Raw genomic sequence first — 7,044 nt, forward strand, 5'->3', positions numbered from 1 at the left:
ATCTGTTGGTGGGTGTGTGCTAGTAGAGCCAGACCAAACCAGTGCAGTCGCTCCACTTTATGAACTGAATTCTCAGACTCAAGTAAACAGAAAAGTTTGATCTAGATCTGCTCTCCAAAGAACAGGAATCTGTTTGGATTTGTGAGCTACAAACAATTAAGCCAAAAGGTATTGAAGGTATAAAGCAGTAGAAGGGCAGATTGTCCTCTGTGCTCGGTGTACAGCGATGTAACAAACCCGTTCTTATCCGCCAAATACGGCCGCTTTGTATCCGTCAGAGCTAAAGGGAGACTTGTGCCTCGGTATCAGACATCAAGGGGCGTGACAAAGCACCTGAACGGGGCTGTTATTGGCTGGGCGTTACACCCCCACATGGAGCCCAAAGGCTGTTTGCAGACGCCAAGAAGTGTCCCGAACACAGCAACATGAGAAGAACAGAGAGAATCCAGGGGGCTGCAGGCTCTCTGTAGATACAGACACCATCACACACTGCTAGAGGGGCGTAGTGATGGTTGAGAGGGATTATTTCAGTATCAGTCTGTACATCGTTTTTTAGGCAGTTGTTGCATATTGTTGCCCAAGAACACTTTGACATGTAGACTGCAGGGGGCCAGGAATCGAACCACCGACCTTTCCCCCACTGGTCATCTTGTGGGTTTGACTCAATCTGGATCCGTGTTCTCATATAAAGAGCTCGTTATAATGTAAAATATCCATGATACTATGGAAGCATTATTCTCTCTATGACTTAATTTCATATGAGGAACATGATATGAGGAACATGCATTGAGAGTTGAGTTTTGGAACTGATGGAATCAGTTTATTGAGCACAATCTAGCTTGTTATTAGCTCACCTTCCTCACGATAAAGTCAGTAGAAGATAAATATGGTCTGTATTGTTGATGCTCTCCAGGTTTTAACCCTTCATTACTTGCTTGTATTTCAACACCTGCATGGACTCTTGTGTCCACGGTGCCGGCGGGGACAGTGTCTGATATTTCATTAATTGTAAATGATTTGGGAACTTGCCATCCAAGGTTGTTTATTCCAAGTTATGTGATGAAACCAAAGTCATTAGCTGTAGATGATTCAAGATCTCCCCAAACATACGTACACATACATGCATTCATGGACTGCTGGATTGTAGCATAAACTGGTCTCTGATGAGGAAGTCTTTTCAGTTTACGGCCAGAATGTCAACATTTTGGGCACCCTGGACTTCTAACCCCAAAAAGGCACAACTAGACCACACTGTCAACCTTCCTACCAAACACAACTAGACCACACTGTCAACCATCACACCAAACACGACTAGACCACACTGTCAACCATCATACCAAACACAACTAGACCACACTGTCAACCATCCCACCAAACACAACTAGACCACACTGTCAACCATCATACCAAACACAACTAGACCACACTGTTAGCCATCCTACCAAACACAACTAGACCACACTGTCAACCATCATACCAAACACAACTAGACCACACTGTTAGCCATCATACCAAACACAACTAGACCACACTGTCAACCATCACACCAAACACGACTAGACCACACTGTTAACCATCATACCAAACACGACTAGACCACACTATCAACCATCACACCAAACACAACTAGACCACACTGTCAACCATCACACCAAACACGACTAGACCACACTGTTAACCATCATACCAAACACAACTAGACCACACTGTCAACCATCAGACCAAATCTGAAGTTCCTAAGTTAAATAGTTTCTGAGTTCTGCTCCGGAAACGAAAGTGTGACACGCGGACGGACGGACGGGCGGACACACACGTGGAGCGTTATATACAACTACGTTGTCGCAGGGGTATAATTAGTATTTTATCTGGAATATCAGATACATATATTTATTACATAAGCACAATATCTCTGTATCTTTATGCGCTGTATATATCATCATGTAGGATAGTTTTGAGATGCAGCATGGCTGAGATCTGAGCCCGAGGGCTCCACTGACTGTCCCAGCATGGAACGCTGCTTCAACCTCGCAGTCTTTGGCTTTTGTTTGTTTATCCGTAAGGAGCATTTCCTTCCTCTTCCACCCAGTGTCACTTTATTTTAATGATTCCTTTGTGATCATTTATTCATTTGGTTCAGTCAAACTGTTGACATTTGGGAGTGGATCGCAGACTGTCTGATGTATTGTACAGGACGACTCTCAAGCTGCTCCTGTGTGTGTGTGTGTGCTCGGCGTGTCGTCCACAGATGGTTCAGATGGCCTTTTCCCAATCTGAGAAACTGGGGCGACCAGCTGAACAGCAGGAAACAGCAGCAGGCTTTTCACAACAAGGACAGTTTCTTACAGCGATCCCCAAAAGGTTAGCTTCTTTTAGTGGAACGAGGCAGGCGGGAGCCATCTGTGTTCAGGTAGGAAGGAGGCCCACAGTTCCTATAGAATTCATATAGAAGAGATCCCCCATGAGCATGTATTCTTATGCGACAATGGCAAAGAAAGTGGGTGGAAACCTTGACCCGCTCTGAGTGGACGGCCATCAGCCTGGACCGGTTGGGTTTGACATAGCTTTATTGTGTGTCCTTTACTTTATCTTAAGTATGCTGACTAGAAGCCAAAGAGTTTTTGAGTAATGTAACACATTTTGGCATGCATGCACATTTGCCATAATCTGGCACATGCACGGTGTGTGTAGGAGTGTGTTTCTGCCGCACTGAATGTGCTGACTTTGAAGAAGAAAGTTTGGCAATCACTCCCTCGCTCCATGCAGCGAATTGGGGTGAGCAAAGATGTTTCCATCCTTCTGCCTGCTGAGAGAGACGGATTGGTTCAAGCCGGGCCGCCGCATGGGACCGAACACACCCGAGGATGCCCGAGAGCTCCAGGAAGCTCCACACGAGAAGCGGCAGCCCCCTACCTTCACCTGGCCGTCTGAACCACCAGGTGAAACCCGACATTTTCCTGTAATAGAGGGGTTGATGCTACAGATTACTAAGAGTAGAAGCGTTGGGTCGTAGTAGGATCTCACATCAATATAGCAATGATACAGAATCGCTTCAAGTGTTTTCCCTCTGGGCTTCCCGACCTCTCAGCTGCTGCATGGAGCATTAATTCAATTTGATTGGTCAAGTTTTCATCCACTTAGTGGTCTCCTGTTTCCACAAGTTAATACATCAGTCCGAGATATCCCTTACTGATTTCTTTACTTCTTTTGAAGATTTCTTTTTATTAGCAAAAGGCTTATTTTACAATTCCAACGTGTATCAACATTTTTTTTTGTTTTTAAAACAAATATTGAAACCAGAAAGATAAAATAAAATAAAATAAGAAATGAATAATTATAGAAAGAAATGTGGTAATTGATAATGAACCTATATATTATACCATATATTATCAAATATACTTTAACTACAAAATAATAATTGTAATAATGAGTAAATGAAAATATAAAAATATATTATGTATACATAATATATCTGTTCTCCAGAGGAGGATCTGATCAGTTATTTCACTCGGAGAGCGCAGACCTCCGCCAAGTTGCATGACTTTAAAAACAGATCCCAGCTCACAGCTGGGATCTGTTTTTAAAGTCATGCAAATGTTACCGTAATGACACCGTGTTAATAACAAGCCGACCACCTCCAGGTGTGTTTCCGTGTAACGTATCGCCGAATGCCTCTCTCATTCAGCAGCCTTGTTATATCTTTATAACGTAACACTACGTTGTCTCTCATCCCGTCATCTACCGCTTTGTTCTTTCTCACCGCGGACAGACAGCAGCTCCCACACACACATTCACACACGTCTCTCTGCTCTCAGAAGGAAGCGTGGTCACGCGCCATCAACGCGTCATCAGCTACATTGTGCATGTGTTATACCCTGTGGTCTTAATGCTCAGGCTGATTGGAATACTTAAAAATATTCCTGAATCCAGATCATGATCCGGATCGCCACCAAAATCTAATGGATAGTTCATTGTGCTACACCCCACCCCTCCAAAATATTTCATTCAAATCCATCGCAGACTTTTGGAGTAATCCTGCTAACAGACAGACCAACAGACCAACAAACCAACAAACGCCGGTGAAAACATAACTTCCTTCCTAGGCCTTCGGCCATGGCGGAGGTAATTAGTCGTAACAGAACACTATTTTGCATTTTTTTTTATCAAATAAAGTGCTTCACATCTGTGGGATTCACATTACAAATGAAAACAATCTGTTGTTGTAATACAGGCAGAACTTCTGTAACAGCTGGATGAGCTATAGGCCGACGTGTCTGTGCAGTCGAAGTCTTCCATCTCTCTCAGACATCTCCGTTGAAGTACATGATTGTCAGCCTCTTTGTGTTCAGCTCAGTGAGTGCCTCTCTCTTATCTGTGAGGAGAGTCTTGTATTTGCTGAAACTCTTCTCACAGTCGACTGAGCTGAGCTGGGAAACAGATGTAGGGCGCTGCCACCCCCTGCAACCCTGGGAAATCTCACACTCATGCCCTTCCAGTATTCAGCAAGATCCAAACCAGACGGTCAGTAGCTCATCTGTTTTGGCACCTAATGTTTTGCCGTTCCATTCACAAGGTCGGCCTCCAGATCCCCCGTTACATTGTGTGCAGAAACTGCTGTGGGTTTCCTTCCAGACTTGTCAGATCCATCATCAGTTTGGAGCAGAACCTCGCAGATGGAGGTCAGCTTCACGGTGAGGGTTTGCACCTTCTCCTCTGTTTCCGGCAGGCTGAAGATGTTTGTGACTATATTGGTGCTTGAACTCCCCGGATGAGTTCAACATTTACTATATATAACGCTACAATAGCTATATCCCAGTTATTGCGTTCACTATTTGGGTCAGTTGTACAGTTTATAAGTTTTTCTGTTCTGTTATTGTTATGCATTGAATATAATCATAGACTGTCTAGAAGAAGTGGACGTAGTCACCATGATGTCACCCATTGGTTTGTGGACTCAAGATGGGCATTTTGGCCGTCGCCATCTTGGTCTTTGGCAGCCTGAATTGACACGAGAGGGTGAAGCTATAAGTACACCAGAACGCTGAAACTGAGACTTGAAACTAGAGATTGAGACCATAAACTCATGTTTACAATGTTTACTAAGGTAATAAATCAAGAGAGAAGTAGGCTCATTTTCTCATAGACTGTATTCAAAACCTCATACTATACTAGTAGTACAACCTCATACTATACTAGTAGTACAACCTCATACTATACTAGTAGTACAATCTCATACTATACTAGTAGTACAAGCTCATACTATACTAGTAGTACAATCTCATACTATACTAGTAGTACAACCTCATACTATACTAGTAGTACAATCTCATACTATACTAGTAGTACAACCTCATACTATACTAGTAGTACAACCTCATACTATACTAGTAGTACAACCTCATACTATACTAGTAGTACAACCTCATACTACACTAGTAGTACAACCTCATACTACACTAGCAGTACAACCTCATACTATACTAGTAGTACAACCTCATACTATACTAGCAGTACAACCTCATACTATACTAGTAGTACAACCTCATACTATACTAGCAGTACAACCTCATACTATACTAGTAGTACAACCTCATACTACACTAGTAGTACAACCTCATACTATACTAGCAGTACAACCTCATACTATACTAGTAGTACAACCTCATACTATACTAGTAGTACAACCTCATACTGTACTAGCAGCACAACCTCATACTATAGGCTACTAGTAGTACTTACTGTTTTGACCAAAATGTAGTATTCAGTATGCGAACAAAAGCTAAATCTACAGTATACCAAAGTCCCCGGATGTCGTACTGATTCGGAATAAATCTCCAGTCTGCATCGGACCAGTCTACCTCGCCTACTGTATTCCACAATGCAAAACGCTGGACCGCTACAGGCTACGGTTACAACAACAGCAGCAGCAGCAAAAAAACGGCTAGGTTTTTACATTTTTCATAGCTACTGTATTTCATCACTAAATTCACTTCTGAAATCAACTGTGTAGATTTAGAATATTGACAGTTTTATGATATTAGATGGTGAATCGAACATTTGCTCCAACGTTGTCAGAGTTTAGAAGCTCCACAAACTGCCGTGACAGATAGATATAGCGCCTGCTGGGGTCGCTGCCTCTCCAGCCGGGCGGTCACGCTCACAGACCGTTATGAGCTGGCTGGAGGTCTCTAGAGACCGGTCTGTAGACAAGAGGCTTTTATTTCCTTCATGACAGATAGTTTGTTTAAATATCACAACACAGATGTCCATTATAAATGAACAGGAATCTGTGTTTACCTGTCTTTCTGGAGTTGAAAAGCTCCACAATCACCTGATGGGCGTAGCTCGCTGGAGAGCCAGCCAGTGATGCTCACAGACCGGCTGCAGAGTGGTGATGGAAGAGGAGCGGGAAGAGGAATGTCAGTAGATGTGGTCTATATGTCGTATTTCATTGAACATGTTTGCATTAAACTGTTTCACTGACTGATGAAAGCTTTAATATTTCTATATCATAAAAGGCTGTGGAGCAAAGGAATGTGTATGTGATGCAAAGAGCAGAGAGTATTGAAGGTTTTCTATCTGAACCAGTGATATCACTTTTATGCATTGTATTGACTTTTTCTGCAGTCCTCCTGCCTCTGTCTGTCTTTAAATATTAATTTCAGGGCATTTGTTATTGTATTCACCGGGAGTCTATAGCCTTTCCCTCCTCAGCTCCGTGGAAATTGAATCTTGTCTCTGGTGAGGCACTAATGCAGGCGGTTCAGTTCCTAATGGATTGAGTGCATATTGAATGCTTCAGTTGCTCCTCGGGGTAGGTGCAGCTTAGTGAAGGAATTATCCCGGCGCCTTGAAAGATGTGAGGGGAGAATAGTGCCCAAATAGAAAAGCTCCATCTTTGTTCCTCTCACTTTTCCTTTCTCTATTTTCTTTGGCAATCTCCGTCCGTCCACGCCTCTCTTCTCTTGTGTCTTTATCAGCGCAGCCTTTGAGAGACTTCACTACGGCGTCACCTGCCACTCACATTCTAAGGGTTAGTTGTTTGGG

The sequence above is a fragment of the Sebastes umbrosus genome, chromosome 17 (assembly GCF_015220745.1).
Source record: "Sebastes umbrosus isolate fSebUmb1 chromosome 17, fSebUmb1.pri, whole genome shotgun sequence".
Lineage (NCBI taxonomy): Eukaryota > Metazoa > Chordata > Actinopteri > Perciformes > Sebastidae > Sebastes > Sebastes umbrosus.